General features: G+C 38.7%; 1 long non-coding RNA gene across 1 annotated transcript in view; it reads right to left on the reverse strand.

The window, feature by feature from the left end:
* Window positions 1-17164, reverse strand: part of LOC132659195 (uncharacterized) — a 254351-nt gene extending 237187 nt beyond the window's left edge. Inside the window, exon 1 of the long non-coding RNA XR_009599307.1 lies at window positions 16982-17164. This is a non-coding gene — a long non-coding RNA (uncharacterized LOC132659195). The remainder of the gene's footprint in view (window positions 1-16981) is intronic.
* Window positions 17165-18361: the final 1197 nt, after the last annotated feature.

Genomic DNA, 18361 nt, shown 5'->3' on the forward strand with positions numbered 1-18361 from the left:
CCTAAGTATTGGAGCTTCAACTTTAGCATCAGTCCTTCCAATGAATATTCAGGACTGATTTCCTTTAAGATATACTGGTTGGATCTCCTTGCAGTCCAAGAGACTCTCAAGACTCTTCTGCAACACCATCGATCAAAAGCATCGATCAAAAGCATCGATCAAAAGCATCGATCAAAAGCTTCGGCACTCAGCTTTCTGTACAGTCCAACTCTCACTTCATACATGATTACTGGAAAAAACCATAGCTTTGACTATTCATACCTTTGTTGGCAAAGTAATGTCTCTGCTTTTTAATATGCTGTCTAGATTGATCATAGCTTTCCTTCCAGGGAGCAAGTATCTTTTAATTTCATGGCTGCAGTCACCATCTGCAGTGATTTTGGAGCCCAAGAAAATAAAGTCTGTCATTGTTTCCATTGTTTCCTCATCCATTTGCCATGAAATGATTGAACTGGATGTTATGATCTTAGTTATCTGAATGCTGAGTTAGGTCAACTTTTCACTCTCCTCTTTCAATTTCATCAAGAGGCTCTTTAGTTCCTCTTTGCTTTCTGCCATAAGGGTGGTATGATCTGTATATCTGAGGTTGTTGATATTTCTCCCAGCAGTCTTGATTCCAGCTTGTGCTCCATCCAGCCTGGCATTTTGCATGATGTACTCTGCATATAAGTTAAATAAGCAGGATGACAATATAGAGCCTTGACGTACTCCTTTTCCTATTTGGAACCTGTCTGTTGTTCCATGTCCAGTTCTAGCTGTTGCTTCTGGACCTGTATACAGATTTCTCAAGAGGCAGGTAAGGTGGTCTGGTATTCCCATCTCTTGAAGAATATTCACAGTTTGTTGTGATCCACACAGTCAAAGGCTTTGGCATAGTCAATAAGGCAGAAATAGATGTTTTACTGGAACTCTCTTGCTTTTTCTATGATCCAACGAATGTTGGCAGTTTGATCTCTGGCTCCTCTGCCTTTTCTAAATCCAGCTTGAACATCTGGAGGTTCACAATTCACATACTGATGAAGCCTGGCTTGGAGAATTTTGAGCATTACTTCACTAGCATGTGAGATGAGTGCAATTGTGCAGTAGTTTGAGCATTCTTTGGCATTGCCTTTCTTTGAGACTGGAATGAAAACAGACCTTTTCCAGTCCTGCGGCCACTGCTGAGTTTCCCAAGTTTGCTGGCATATTGAGTACAGCACTTTCACACATCATCTTTCCAGATTTGAATAGCTCAACTGGAATTCCATCACCTCCACTAGCTTTGTTCGTAGCGAATCTTCCTAAGGCCCACTTGACTTCGCATTCCAGGATGTGTGGCTCTAGGTGAGTGATCACACCATCATGATTATCTGAGTCATGAAGATCTTTTTTGGACAATTCTTCTGTGTATTCTTGCCACCTCTTCTTAATATCTTCTGCTTCTGTTATATCAAGCCCATCTTTGCATGAAATGTTTCCTTGGTAGCTCTAATTTTCTTGAAGAGACCTCTAGTCTTTCCCATTGTATTGTTTTCCTCTATTTCTTTGCACTGATCACTGAGGAAGTCTTTCTTATCTCTCCTTGCTATTCTTTTGAACTTTGCATTCAAATGGGTATATCTTTCTTTTTCTCCTTTGCCTTTCACTTCTCTTTTTTTCTCAGTTGTTTGTAAGGTCTAATACATACTAATAGATTAAGTGAAATCAATATATTACTTTGAGTTATCCATATCAACTTTCTCCTCCATGGACTGGATGATTTTTATCCTGACCTCTACTATTCTGATTTCACATCTTCATTTGGACCCTTTTGCAGGTAAATCCACCTAACAGCTCTGTCTTCAATACCCAGCTCTGTCCTGCCTTCTATACCTTTTCAGTCCAGTCTTGCTTGCAAATGTTCAACCACAGATCCATCTAAACCACCCATTCTCTGCTTGTCTGTCACCAGGCTACTCATAATGAATTAGGGATACTAGTCAGCCTCTGTCTTTCTCAGTTGTTAGGCCTCTTAAGAAAACATGTTGTTTTCTACCTGACACATATTAGTTGTGTGTTGAATGAAAACAGAATAAGCTAGATGTGAAAGCAAAAATTTGAGAAAACAAGTGTGTCATGCTGTACCAAAAACAAAGCTAAGGGAAAGTTTTTAGAATAAGGGAACTAGTACAGAAAATCTATATTACATATAACATGAATATGAATTCAGGTATTTCTCAAATCAGGCTTCATTGTGAACCTTGCAAATAACTGAGCATTTGCATCTGCTGAGGAGCACAAACAGCCAACAAATTTATCGAGATTAACTGAACAGCTAATCTGGTAAGGTGAGGACATGCTGTGAATTCTAAGAGTAAAGTATACACTTCAATGACACTGAAATGTCAAGTATAATGAAGCAACTTACTGTGATGTGTCTTAAGCCCAATTTTTAAAAGTTAATATTAGTTCTAAAATCAAAAAGAAAAGACAAGTGTATAAAGATTAAGAGGAAATGGGCCAAATAAATTTCCTTCAGTGAATGAAATTATAAAAATAAGACTTACTAAATGATCATGGCTGAAATGATGCAATAGGACATAGCTCTGCTACAGCCTCAGAGGAGGAGATTTCTAAATGTTCTCCCTTCAAACACAAGAGGATCTTAGCACCTGGAAACCACCTCTAGATTCACTTTTTCCCTTAAGTCATACTAATTCAGGCACGTAAGTAGGTTGGCAGGGAAGAAGCTTAATCCATTGTTTCCTTTATGCTGCATTTATCCTACTGTTGGCTTCTGGGAGAAGTAAGGTAAAATATTTTCTATAGAAAATGAAACTATTTTCTGGATACTCATAGGCATTGTACTCAGTATATGGCAAGTGGATGTATGCTGAGGTGAACTTATAAAATCATCATTGATGAAAAAGAACAACAAACTTCTACCAGGAACAGTAAGTATTTGCTGTCTAGAAAGTTGTTCCCGGAAGTACAGGAAGGCACTATCCTTTCATAGCCAGTGTTTCTTTCATTCACTTGTTCACCTATTTTATTCATTCATGCAACATTACTGTGCACATACTATGCGCCACCTCTGAGCAGCCTCTGCACTCGAGAAGCTCCAAGCAAGTAGGTGAAACAGGTAAGTAAACAGCTGATAGCCTGATGGACCAGGCCCTTTAATCAGACATGAACAAATGTTATGGTGCATGGGACGATTAAGTATTTATAAAAGTATAACTTGAGGTTAGATTTGAAAAACATTACTGCTCCCCCAGAGCTTTCCACCTGGAGAAGAGACTACACTGGAAACAGTTCAGAGCTGAGAACAAAAAGAAGTGCATGATTCACACCCTAAATTGAAAGAAAATCAGCATAAATAACATTATACATAAATAAAAGTTTTCAAAGTAGCAGCATTCCAAGGGAAAGTTATGGCAAAATGTTGTGCTTTCTCCCAACTCCGCCATCTGTGTAGAGAGTTTGTGAGTTATCAAAGGTCACTGACGCACCTCCAGTCTCCTTCCCTTGGGGATGGGTTTTTCCCTTTACCCTCGACCTCAAACTACAGTGCCACAAGCCTGCAGATGGACTTTGTTCTGTCAGAATGTGGGGGAAAGTCTATATGTGAAGCTAAGAGCTGAAACGCCCAGCATGATCTGAAACCCCACTGCTTAGCTGGCATGGATGACTAAGTACTCCCTGAGTTTAAAAAAAAAATACCCCTGAAGGCAAATGGTACTTAAGCCATCTGCTGGTGTTCTATAAGGACTGCCCATTGAGCTGGTAAGATACCAGTTGCAAGACTTCTTGCCAAGACGATAAAGAGTGGCTACAACTAGGAAAAGAAACACATATTGGAGAACTAGCTAAGAGGAAGCCAAGGCAGATTCCCCAGAACTCACAAATGTGATGACCAAAGGGCCAGAGGCACAGAGGGAGGCGACAGACGGCTGGTATTAGCAGGAAAAATAACGATGACCAACAGGAGAGGGGATCACAATTGCCAACACCAAATCATGGTCTCTCATGGAACAGACATTCACACACACTCACACGCAAGTGCGCGCACACACACAAACACACCCTGAAGCTTCTACAGCTGAGTGGACATAGGGAGCTGGAGGAAGGGAGGGGGACGTGTTCAGACACAAGCTTGTCTTTGGCCAGTGGGACTCTCCAGCTGCTGGGAGCTCTATCCGAATCCAGGAAAGGGGCTTTGAAAGAGAACTTCACACACAGTATCTCAAATTGACTGAAATGAAACTTCTTTAAACTGGAAATGTTGGTTATTCAGAAGTGTGTTGTTCATCCTCCATATGTTTGAATTTTTAATAGTTTTTCTCCTGTAATTGAGATCTAATCTTGACATGATCCTCTACATGGAAAACCCTAAAGACTCCACCAGAAAATTACTAGAGCTCATCAATGAATATAGTAAAGTTGCAGGATATAAAATCAACACACAGAAATCCCTTGCATTCCTATACACTAATAATGAGAAAGTAGAAAAAGAAATTAAGGAAACAATTCCATTCACCATTGCAATGAAAAGAATAAAATACTTAGGAATATATCTACCTAAAGAAACTAAAGACCTATATATAGAAAACTATAAAACACTGGTGAAAGAAAGCAAAGAGGACACTAATAGATGGAGAAATATACCATGTTCATGGATCGGAAGAATCAATATAGTGAAAATGAGTATACTACCCAAAGCAATTTACAAATTCAATGCAATCCCTATCAAGCTACCAGCAACATTTTTCACAGAACTAGAACAAATAATTTCAAGATTTGTATGGAAATACAAAAACCTCGAATTGCCAAAGCAATCTTGAGAAAGAAGAATGGAACTGGAGGAATCAACTTGCCGGACTTCAGGCTCTACTACAAAGCCACAGTCATCAAGACAGTATGGTACTGGCACAAAGACAGACATATAGATCAATGGAACAAAATAGAAAGCCCAGAGATAAATCCACACACATATGGACACCTTATCTTTGACAAAGGAGGCAAGAATATACAATGGAGTAAAGACAATCTCTTTAACAAGTGGTGCTGGGAAAACTGGTCAACCACTTGTAAAAGAATGAAACTAGATCACTTTCTAACACCGCACACAAAAATAAACTCAAAATGGATTAAAGATCTAAATGTAAGATCAGAAACTATAAAACTCCTAGAGGAGAACATAGGCAAAACACTCTCAGACATAAATCACAGCAGGATCCTCTATGATCCACCTCCCAGAATTCTGGAAATAAAAGCAAAAATAAACAAATGGGATCTAATTAAAATTAAAAGCTTCTGCACAACAAAGGAAACTATAAGCAAGGTGAAAAGACAGCCTTCTGAATGGGAGAAAATAATAACAAATGAAGCAACTGACAAACAACTAATCTCAAAAATATACAAGCAACTTCTGCAGCTCAATTCCAGAAAAATAAACGACCCAATCAAAAAATGGGCCAAAGAACTAAATAGACATTTCTCCAAAGAAGACATACGGATGGCTAACAAACACATGAAAAGATGCTCAACATCACTCATTATTAGAGAAATGCAAATCAAAACCACAATGAGGTACCACTTCACACCAGTCAGAATGGCTGAGATCCAAAAATCTGCAAGCAGTAAATGCTGGAGAGGGTGTGGAGGAAAGGGAACCCTCCTACACTGTTGGTGGGAATGCAAACTAGTACAGCCACTATGGAGGACAGTGTGGAGATTCCTTTAAAAATTACAAATAGAACTACCTTATGACCCAGCAATCCCACTGCTGGGCATACACACCGAGGAAACCAGAATGGAAAGAGACACATGTACCCCAATGTTCATCGCAGCACTGTTTATAATAGCCAGGACATGGAAACAACCTAGATGTCCATCAGCAGATGAATGGATAAGAAAGCAGTGGTACATATACACAATGGAGTATTACTCAGCCGTTAAAAAGAATTCATTTGAATCAGTTCTGATGAGATGGATGAAACTGGAGCCGATTATACAGAGTGAAGTAAGCCAGAAAGAAAAACACCAATACAGTATACTAACACATATATATGGAATTTAGGAAGATGGCAATGACGACCCTGTATGCAAGACAGGGAAAGAGACACAGATGTGTATAACGGACCTTTGGACTCAGAGGGAGAGGGAGAGGGTGGGATGATTTGGGAGAATGACATTCTAACATGTATACTATCATGTAAGAATTGAATCGCCAGTCTATATCTGACGCAGGATGCAGCATGCTTGGGGCTGGTGCATGGGGATGACCCAGAGAGATGTTATGGGGAGGGAGGTGGGAGGGGGGTTCATGTTTGGGAACGCATGTAAGAATTAAAGATATTAAAATTTTAAAAATAAAAAACTAAAATAAATAAATAAATAAATAAACTGGAAATGACTGAAGAGGAGAGGGGGCAGATTCTGAGATGGGAAGACAAACATGAAAAATATGTGGAATATTTTTCACATTTGAACATCACTATTGAAAGGCTTCTACAACTAACACCCAAAAGAGATGTCCTTTTCACTTTCAGTTCAGTTCAGTTCAGTCACTCAGTCACGTCTGACTCTTTGCAACCCCATGAATCGCAGCACGCCAGGCCTCCCTGTCCATCACCAACTCCCGGAGCTCACTCAGACTCACTTCCATTGAGTCAGCGATGCCATCCAGCCATTTCATCCTCTGTTGTCCCCTCTTCCACCTGACCCCATTCCCTCCCAGCATCAGAGTCTTTTCCAATGAGTCCACTCTTCACATGAGGTGGCCAAAGTACTGGAGTTTCAGCTTTAGCATCATTCCTTCCAAAGAACACCCAGGACTGATCTCCTTTACAATGGACTAGTCAGATCTCCTTGCAGTCCAAGGGACTCTCAAGAGTCTTCTCCAACACCACAGTTCAAAAGCATCAATTCTTCAGCGCTCAACTTTCTTCACAGTCCAACTCTCACATCCATACAAGATCACTCAAAAAACCATAGCCTTGACTAGGCGGAACTTTGTTGGCAAAGTAATGTCTCTGCTTTTGAGTATGCTATCTAGGTTGGTTACAACTTTCCTTTCAAGGAGCAAGCACCTTTTAATTTCATGGCTGCAATCACCATCTGCAGTGATTTGGGAGCCCAAAAAAATAAAGTCTGACACTGTTTCCACTGTTTCCCCATCTATTTCCCATGAAGTGATGGGACCAGATGCCATGATCTTCATTTTCTGAATGTTGAGTTTTAAGCCAACTTTTTCACTCTCCACTTTCACTTTCATCAAGAGGTTTTTTAGTTCCACTTCACTTTCTGCCATAAAGGTGGTGTCATCTGCATACCTGAGGTTATTGATATTTTCACTTCAGGGGAATGGAATGCAAAAGTAGAAAGTCAAGAAACACCTGGAGTGACAGAAATTTGGCCTTGAGTACAGAATGAACCAGGGCAAAGGCTAATAGAGTTTTGTCAAGAGAATGCACTGGTCATAGCAAATACCCTCTTCCAACAACACGAGAAGACTCTACACATGGACATCAACAGATGGTCAACACTGAAATCAGACTGATTATATTCTTTGCAGCCAAAGATGGAGAAGCTCTATACAGTCAGCAAAAACAAGACTGGGGAGCTGACTGTGGCTCAGATCATGAACTTTTTATTGCCAAATTCAGATTTAAATTGAAGAAAGTAGGGAAAACCACTAGACCATTCAGGTATGACTGATATCAAATCCCTTATTATTATACAGCAGAAGTGAGAAATAGATTTAAGGGACTAGATCTGACAGATAGAGTGCCTGATGAACTATGGACGGAGGTTTATGACTTTGTACAGGAGACAGGGATCAAGACCATCCCCAAGAAAAAGAAATGCAAAAAAGCAAAATGGCTGTCTGAGGAGGGCTTATAAATAGCTGTGAAAGGAAAAGAAGTGAAAAGCAAAGGAGAAAATGAAAGATATACCCATTTGAATGCAGAGTTCCAAGGAATAGCAAGGAGAGATAAGAAAGACTTCCTCAGTGATCGGTGCAAAGAAATAGAGGAAAACAATAGAATGGAAATGACTAGAGGTCTCTTCAAGAAAATTAGAGATACCAAGGAAACATTTCATGCAAAGATGGGCTCAATAAAGGACAGAAATGGTAGGGACCTAACAGAAGCAGAAGATATTAAGAAGAGGTGGCAAGAATACACAGAAGAATTATCCAAAAAAGATCTTTACAACCCAGGTAATCATGATGGTGTGATCACTAATCTAGAGCCAGACATCCTGAAATGTGAAGTCAAGTGGGCCTTAGGAAGATTCACTACGAACAAAGCTAGTAGAGGTGATGGAATTACAGTAGAGCTATTTCAAATCCTGAAAAATGATGCTGTGAAAGTGCTGCACTCAACATGCCAGCAAACTTGGAAAACTCAGCAGTGGCCACAGGACTGGAAAAGATCAGATTTCATTCCAGTCTCAAAGAAAGGAAATGCCAAAGAATGCTCAAACTACCGCACAATTGCACTCATCTCACATGCTAGTAAAGTAATGCTCAAAATTCTCCAAGCCAGGCTTCAACAGTACATGAACTCTGAACTTTCAGATGTTCAAGTTGGTTTTAGAAAAGGCAGAGCACCAGAGATCAAATTGCCAACATCCGCTGGATCATAGAAAAAGCAAGAGAGTTTCAAAAAAAACAATCTATGTCTGCTTTATTGACTATGCCAAAGCCTTTGACTGTGTGGATCACAACAAACTGTCAATATTCTTCAAGAGATAGGAATACCAGACCACCTTATCTGCCTCCTGAGAAATCGGTATACAGGTCAGGAAGCAACAGCTAGAACTGGACATGGAACAACAGACTGGTTCCAAATAGGAAAAGGAGGACATCAAGGCTGCATATTGTCACCCTGCTTATTTAACTTATATGCAGAGTACATCATGCGAAACGCTGGGCTGGATGAAGCACAAGCTGGAATCAAGACTGCTAGAAGAAATATCAATAACCTCAGATATGCAGATGACACCACCCTTATGGCAGAAAATGAAAAACTAAATAGCCTCGATGAAAGTGAAAGAGGAGAGTAAAAAAGTTGGCTTAAAACTAAACATTCAGAAAACTAGGAATATGGCATCCAGTCCCCTCACTTCATGGCAAATAGATGGGGAAACAGTGGAAACAGTAGCAGACTTTATCTGAGGGGGCTCCAAAATCACTGCAGATGGTGACTGAAGCCATGAAATTAAAGGATGCTTACATCTTGGAAGAAAGGTTAAGACCAGTCTAGAAAACATATTAAAAAGCAGAGACATTACTTTGCCAACAAAGGTCTGTCTAGTCAAGGCTATGGTTTTTCCAGTGGTCATGTATGGATGTGAGAGTTGGACTGTGAAGAAAGCTGAGCGCCGAAGAATTGATGCTTTTGAACTGTGGTGCTGGAGAAGACTCTTGAGAGTCCCTTGGACTGCAAGGAGTTGCAACCAGTCCATTCTAAAGGAAATCAATCCTGAATATTCATTGGAAAGACTGATGCTGAAGCTGAAGCTCTAATACTTAGGGCACCTGATGGGAAAAACCGACTCATTGGAAAAGACCCTGATGCTGGGAAAGATTGAAGGCAAGAGAAGGGGATGACAGAGGATGAGATGGTTGGATGACATCACTGACTCAATGGACATGAATTTGAGTAAACTTTGGGAGTTAGTGATGGACAGGGAAGCCTGGTGTGCTGCCATCCATAGGGTCAAAAAGAGTCAGACACGACTGAGCGACTGAACTGAACTGATTGAAATGCTTAGGTCATATCTACTCCAATAATTAAAAATTTTTTAAACAAATTTGCATATCACATTTGTATTTCCAAGGACATTTAGCACGTTTCCATTTCATTTTATCATCTCAATAAGTCTACTGTGCAGGAAGAGTAATTGAACTCCCTATTTGACTGATGTGAAGACTGAAGTTCACTAATATCACACAGATAATATATTGCAAAAGTGAGACTAAATCTCAGTTTCACTTTGAATGGATAGCATTTTAAATGAATAAACTGGTTTTCAAGTAGGGTATTTCTTTGGAGGGAATGATGCTGAAGCTGAAACTCCAGAACTTTGGCCACCTCATGCAAAGAGTTGACTCATTGGAAAAGATTCTGATGCTAGGAGGGATTGGGGGCAGGAGGAGAAGGGGACGACAGAGGATGAGATGGCTGGATGGCATCACTGACTCGATGGAAGTGAGTCTGAGTGAACTCCGGGGGTTGGTGATGGACCAGGAGGCCTGGCGTGCTGCGATTCATGGGGTCGCAAAGAGTCGGACACGACTGAGCGACTGAACTGAACTGAACTGAAAGTAGGGTATGCTGATCATATGGCCTAGAACTTTTTTGAATTGATATTAACAGTAGAATTTATAAAGTTTACCACACTTGTCTTAAGTAATGGGCTCTACCTATAAATGCTGCCATCGACTGGTGCTTATACAATTATTTATAATGTTTTCTGTCCTTTAAACTAGTAGAACATGTATGGATGTGAGCATTGGACTGTGAAGAAAGCTGAGCGCCGAAGAATTGATGCTTTTGAACTGTGGTGTTGGAGAAAACTCTTGAGAGTCCCTTGGACTGCAAGGAGTTGCAACCAGTCCATTCTAAAGGAGATCAGTCCTGGGTGTTCTTTGGAAGGGCTGATGCTAAAGCTGAAATTCCAATACTTTGGCCACCTCATGCAAAGAGTTGACTCAGTGGAAAAGACTCTGATGCTGGGAGGGATTGGGGGCAGGAGGAGAAGGCGACAACAGAGGATCAGATAGCTGGATGGCATCACCAACTCGATGGACGTTTGAGTGAACTCCGAGAGTTGATAATGGACAGGGAGGCCTGGCATGCTACAGTTCATGGGGTCGCAAAGAGTCGGACACGACTAAGCAACTGAACTGAACTGAAACTAGTAGGAAACTGTGTTTACATATTGGAAAATGGTACAAAACATTATGATTAATTATAACAGAAACTGACCAAAGACAAATTTTCCCTCTCTCAAAAGAAAAAATAATTAAGTCTATAGCATCTATGCAAATTAGCATAATTTAAAAATCACACATCGACCAAAGAAATTACAATAATTTCCCTAGTTTGAATGTCCCTTTTGAGAAGGGAAGCGGGTTTTCTGATCCTTAGCAAGTAAATTTCCTCTTTCAAAGTCACTGCTAAATACTCATTTCACTAATTAGTACTTTAATGTCACATTTTCAAAGATTATCTCAGTTTGACCTGGCTTAACGTTTTAGTTATGTCTAAAACAGGAATCAATGAAAAGTGAATCATTCTAAGTGCTCATTAATCTTGAAAGAATGAATGAATAAATGAAAGAATGGATATTATGAGACTTTTTACATGTGAAGGGCTGTGCCATCATTTGTTAATTGGGGAAGATGAGTTTGTGATCTTGTGGTCTATGATTATCAGTCAGGTATATCTGTTATAAAGTTATTATGATCATAGACAGCTGAAATAAGGAAAGATCTTATCAGACAGGTCACAGAGGTCAGGAACCGCTATATAGTAGTTAGTCTCTGAAGCATGAAATAGAAGTTTCACCAGGGGAAATAGGGCAAAAAGGTATAACCTTGACTGATCATCTATGAAATGGGTGAAGTTATGAGCTCTACTTGAGAATCATTTCTACCAGCATGTGGAATTTGCAGAAAAGAATCTGTTAGCAAGAGAGCAGTATTAGAAACTACATAGATTTTCTCCTATGAAAATCTTATTGCTTAAAAAAAATTGATAAACTTGAAGATTATCACTCTCTAACAAAATATAAATGATCATATCCATACAGAATTAATCCATTTTTAAAAATCATTTCTGAGGAGAAGTTGCTTACTTTATTTATCCGTTATGGGAACCAAAATTTGGACCATAATAGTCATACAGGACTAGCACAGTTCAGCTTTCTAGCTAGTAAATCAAAACATCAGGTATCATAATAAAAATGGTGAGAATGGAAAACTCTTACTCTGGAATGACATGTCTACATATTATATAATATTTTAAATAATATATTTTAATAATATAACAATAATTTATATATACATATATTCCATCAATGTAAGCATGGTTATATTAACTATAACTACTATCTATTCAGAGAAGGCAATGGCACCCCACTCCAGTACTCTTGCCTGGAAAATCCCATGGACAGAGGAGCCTGGTAGGCTGCAGTCCATGGGGTTGCTAAGAGTCAGACACGACTGAGCAACTTCCCTTTCACTTTTCACTTTCATGCATTGGAGAAGGAAATGGCAACCCACTCCAGTGTTCTTGCCTAGAGAATCCCAGGGACTGCGGAGCCTGGTGGGCTGCCATCTATGGGGTGGCACAGAGTTGGACACGACTGAAGTGACTTAGCAGCAACTATCTATTAAGGTTCTGGTGTTAATTTACATATGCTGATGTTAATTTATAATTGATTTACCAACAATCTTTTACCCCCTTTTCCTTTGTTATTGAATCCTAACTTTTGGGGTTTTTTTCCATTCTGCAAGAGACCATATGCCGCAGGAATGAGTACCAGCTGGTCTAATTGTAACTCTGTTGACTTGCCAGTGATTGGCTTATGTATGAGTACACGACACTGCATAAGCCAGTGAGATATGAGATAGACTATTCTGAGTCCCTGGACTCTTCATTCTCCCTAACTATACAAATCTGAGGAAGTATGTATCCCTTGCTCCACTGACAGCGTACCTTGTCATACGACTTGCTTTGGCCAATGGAATACTAGCGGATATGACAGGAAGCAAAACCCTGAAGTGTGCTTTCATAATTTGCCTCTTGATCCTGTGATCACCATTAGAAGAGCATGTCTCAGGGAACCACTGGGCAGGAGAATGGGAGATGTGGAGTACTGCTGATTCTGACCAGAAGCATGAAGAAATGCCCAGCTAACCGTTAGCCTGAGGGAGAGCTGTCCCAGCTCAGCCACTGAACTGTGAGCAAGAAAAATAAGCAACTCTTGTTGTAAGGTATTGAAATTTGTGGCGGATTGCTACACAGCACTGTTGCAGCGATTGCTGACTAATGCAATCATTGATTATATGGCAATTTCACACTGTTCAGGGAGTTTTTAGGAGGAGGTGATATTTAAGCTAAATTCTGCTTAGAGCCAACAATGCTTAGCAATCAAAGAAATGGTCACTGAAAGTAGAGCACTGTTTGGCTAGTACAGAAAGCCTAAGGAAGGCCCAGGATTAGCATGAAAAACAGAAACCAGAAACCCATTCAATTTAAAAGTAGTAGGCAAGCAGTAAAACGGTATGAGTCATAGTTGGTGAGATAGACAGCCTCCAGAATATGTAAGCCAGGGTAAGGAGTTAGGGGTCGATTCTAGTAGCAGTGAGAAGCTACTGGAGACCTTTCAACAGAAAAGGATGTGATAGGACTTGTGTATTTAAAAAATATCATTCTGGGTATTGTGAGGAATGGATAGTGAGAGGTCCAGGTGGGAAGAGGGGAGCATATATTAGAAGCATATTGCAGTAGCCCAGGCAGGAGATGGTGGTAGTTTGGATTCGGATGGGTAGTAACACAAGTAGAGAGGATGAGATTGATGGAGGATATATTCTGGAGGCAAAATAGACAAGTCCTATTGAAGAGTGGATGTGAAGGAAGAGGTCAGAAGAATCTAAAATAACTCCTAGATTTTGGACTTAGACAGGGCAGATGGCGGTGCCATTTTTGACACAGGGATGCTGAGGAGAAGAGAACTAGTCGATGGATTAAACCAGAAGGGGAATCAAGAGCGTTTGGTCCTTCTGAGTTTATCTTTCTAAATAACCAGGTAGAAACGTCAAGCAGGCAGTTAAATATATGAATTAACTACATGAATCTAAGGATCCAGGAAAAGATAAGCATTGAAAATCTAATTTTGGTAGTCACGAGGGTTCCAAAATTTGAGGGCTCCAAATTGTGGTAGTCGTGAGGGTTCATGAGGGTCAAATATCATTTGTAGCAAAGAAATGGGATAGCAAGAAAGCAGATATTTCAAGTGTTCTCTGGTAAAAACCAGGCTTTCCTGGTGACTCAGTGGTAAAGAATCCACCTCCCAATGCAGGAGACCCAGGAGATGTAGTTTCAATCTCTCAGTCAAGAAGATCCCTTGGAGGAGGAAATGGAAACCCATTCCAGTATTCTTGCCTGGAAAATGGGCAGAGAACCTTTGAGGGGAACTGGAAGGGGAATCAAGAGAGTTTGGTCCTGCTCAGTTCATCTTCCTAAATAACTAGGCAGAGATGTCAAGCAGGCAGTCAAATATATGAATCACATACATGAATCTAAGGATCCAGGAAAAAGTATAAACCATAACATGAGGTTATGATTTGAGTTTTTCTTAAAAAGTAATTCTAGTCAATAAGTACACTCTCTAACCTTGTTTTATAAAATTAGTGAGCAAAGAACTTTACCTACAACAAGCAAAGTCGCTGGCCTTAATTCCCTTGTTAAATACAAAATACAAGCAGTATGTCACAGGGATAACAAGTATATGTTCATGTAATATTTTTTATGCCTGGAATTTAGAAGCTCAACTTTAGAGAGGCAATTATAATCCAGAATCTCTCAGTATTCTTTCTTTGCATGGACCAAAGAGCTGTTTGCCAGACTTATTTAATGCCTTACTCTGACACGTTTACGACACTATAGAGTAAATGTTAAACACGGGGACAAATAGTAAATGACAACTTAAAAACAAAAAAACAGATCATAAACAGAGGATACAAAAGAGTGATTTAGGGAACAAGTAAAGATATATAAAACTAAGTAATAGCAAAATCAGATCCAGGCAAAAGGTAAAAGACTTATCAAGATACTCCATATTATAGTGTATCTGGGCAAGAGGGGGACAGGGCAGGGGATGGGGCACTGGTGCGCTTTTAAGACTTTGTGCAATATCCCAACATTTTATCACAACTCTCCCGCCCACCCCTCTGTGTGTCTTCCTATCTCTGTCTCGTTCTCGCTCACACCCAGCCTGAATATCATTTAAATATTTTTAAATTAGTATCAACAGTTACATTATAAGATTCAAATTATTAGATACTGCTTTGTTTTAAGCAGTTGCTCACAGTAGCAATGCTTTGCGTGAGGGAGGCGGGACAGTCCTTGAGGTCATTTTTTTAAAACTGAAAATGGCTTCATTTCATGTACTTTTCTGCTGTCTGAAACCTGAAATATTCAACAGCAGCACAAACGTTTAGGTAATTTGTGCCCATATTTAAATGACTAGAAGGATTGATGATTCTGTGCCAAAGAGTTTCTCATTATCGGAGATTTTCTGATGTAACCCAGGCTTGCAAGATGCATCCATTGCTTGCCTCTAAGTCAATCCCTGGCTTTATGTAGAAAAGACAGACGATAATAGGGTTTAGGTCACTGTCTATCTAAATATGTCCACAAATTTTTTTCCATGTGCACATATCATATTAATCAAAAGTGATGATAACTTAGAAGGCTGATTAAAAAAAAAACACCTTCTTGCCCTTGGCTTAAGACCTTCCAACTCTAATGACTGATTTGTAGATAGAAGTGGTTCCGCTATGGATGATTACATTTTTCACAGGGAGACAAGACAGTCATCTGAGAAGCTCATTCTTTGCAGATTGTTTTTCTAAGTGCTTTCCATGTAAATTATGGATGTATGAGAGTAAAATAAAATGAAGATGTAGAAGCTGTTACACCCAGTAAGATGTCTAGTCTTAGCATAGTGTGCAGATATTTTCCATTAATTTAGTTTGTTGTTTGAAACATAAAGTTACAGTATCTTTCCACTCCCTAGATAAAGGGAATTTCATTTTTAAATCATTCTAAAAAAAATAGTAATGTCCACATTTGAATTTTCCTTTTGGTTGATATATTCTGATTAGCAAACTTATATACTCTTGATACAACCAAGACCAAGTATTTGTTTTCTTTAGCTATTTCATGATGATTTAATATTTTATTATGATTTGCTACCTATCCTATAACAAAGAATTGTATTATTTTTTTCAGTAGCACAATTGAATGATTATCTCATTGACCTTTATTAACTGCTCATTTTCCTCCTTAATTAGATTATTATTCATAGATGGCCTTAAATGCATTGATTGAAGATTTCCAGTGGTATACGAGAGGTTTAAACTGCTTAAAGAAAATAAAGATAGATTTCTGTGACTCCAGAATTTCATGAAATATATGATTATCTGCAATAAACATTAGTTATACAAAAGGCTAAGCAAAGTAATATATTGATTCAACTACTATTTCCTTTCATGTTCAGTGTTTCCAATTTTTCATCCAAAAGGGGATGTGGACAAATTATCCTGCAGTGCTACTCTGGATAGAAAGAGACTCAATCTCCAGTTCTGCAGTACCATACTAACATTTTTCTATTAAAAATAAGAAGAAATAACTAGGATAACTGACGCATTCAAATAAAACTTTTCATCCTTGATTTTCCATCATGTAAGGAGTTCATGTATGCTTACTTTCATTTTGACTAAACATTACTTGTCAGTTTCAATGCAGTTTTGTTCACTTAATTCTTCAAACTGGATTTTTTTTCCTTGAAAGTATAGGACCTTATTTGCTTTATCAGGAAACCTCTGCTAATAGAGAAATAGGAAGAACTGATCAGAAAACTTAATGATAATTTTTGTCCTGAAATATGAGAAAATGCTAGTCCTAGAACCACTGTGCAAACTAATGGGATTGTTTTGATTTTGTTGTTAGTATTATTCTTTTCAAGTAAGTATTACATTTGAATTTTACTGTATTCAAAAATAATAAAATCTCATCTAAATCATATTCTAGTGACAGCAAAAAAAAAAAACAGCTAAATAGTGAAACAAATATAAGATAAAATTTCAGTATTTTTTCTCTAAAAGGAAGCAAACAGATTGGCTAATGAATGGCTCAGATACCATGAAAATGAGTGAAATTCATAGAAATAACAGAAGCAACTAGGGAAAGTTCAAAAATGTGTTGCTTATACTCACACTATCTTTCTTGCATTGGATATTCACCTCTCTTCTCTCTCTGCGTTGTTGAATGAATTCTGTGTTGCCACCCTCCTATATAAGATACTTGTGAATGTTACCATATTCGGAAATAATTCTTCATAGATATTATCAAGTTAAGATAAAGTCATACTGGATTAGGATACAGCCTAAATCCATTGTGACTGCTGTGTTTATAAAAGAAGATGACACATTTACAAGGGAAAAGGCCATGTGAATACACACGGGAGACGAGTTTTGCAGCGACCAGCCAAAGAATGTCAGGGTTGTCGGGAGCCATTAGAAGCTACAAGAAAGGCATTGGAACAGATTCTCCAGCAGAGTCCCCATGAAAGAATTAAGCTGGCTGACAAAGTGGTAAGACCTCTGGCCTCCTAAACTACAGGAGAATAAATTTCTGGGGTTTTTTAACCCATTCAATCTGTGGCCCTTTGATACTGTAACCCTAGGAGATTAATAAACCATAAGTGAGTGGTTCAGTGAAGACACAGTTCAAATGCTAATTTCTGGAAAGCACATTCCTGACCAGTCCAGTCCACAGCTTTTTTTCCTTCTCTAAATTACCAAGGCATCATAGAACACAATTTAGGAATTAGTAATGTCTATCCAGATAATTCATACCCCACTTGTAGCTCAGGGATGGTTTTTCCTCTCTTGCATCCTTCACATACCTCTGTGAACAGTCTCATCCTTTCCTCATCCAAACACCTAGGAGCTGACTGCCTACACAATATGAATTATCATATCATATACACAATATGAATTAGCAAATACTATTCTTATTGACTAGCCAAGAAACATACTAGCAGAGACAAGGCTAGGATAAATGAGAATAAACTAATGTAATCAGTCTGCTTTTCCCCAAGGAAATGAGTAAGTAGAAATTACCATTATTTACTTCCTTGACTAAAAATAACCTGTAATTCATTAAAGACTACTTTGACTTATACGGGTGGGTATACACTGAAGTTGGAGTTTTGCATTAGCTTCGTCTAAAGGTTAACGTATTCTTTTGTTATGCTTTCAAATTTTCACAGACCACAGAGAAAGCAACTTATGACGTTCTTAAATGTTTAGCATAGTTATACATAAAACAATAAAATATTGAATACTCATTCTTTCCCAGTTTATGTTCCAAATATATTATTTAGGCCTCTCAACAAACCAATGGAGTAGGTTTATCACTGCACTTGTTTTTTTAAGATGAAGAAAACTAAGACACAAAGCAGTTAACTAGCTTACTTACCTAAGATTACAGAGATATTATGTAACAAAAGGAGTTACAAAAAATACATCTGTACTCAAAACTGACAAAGTTGCATGGGTTTTTCTTTTTTCTGATTTTAACAAATAGTGCAG

This window comes from Ovis aries, chromosome 2 (assembly GCF_016772045.2).
Source record: "Ovis aries strain OAR_USU_Benz2616 breed Rambouillet chromosome 2, ARS-UI_Ramb_v3.0, whole genome shotgun sequence".
In the NCBI taxonomy this organism is placed as follows: domain Eukaryota; kingdom Metazoa; phylum Chordata; class Mammalia; order Artiodactyla; family Bovidae; genus Ovis; species Ovis aries.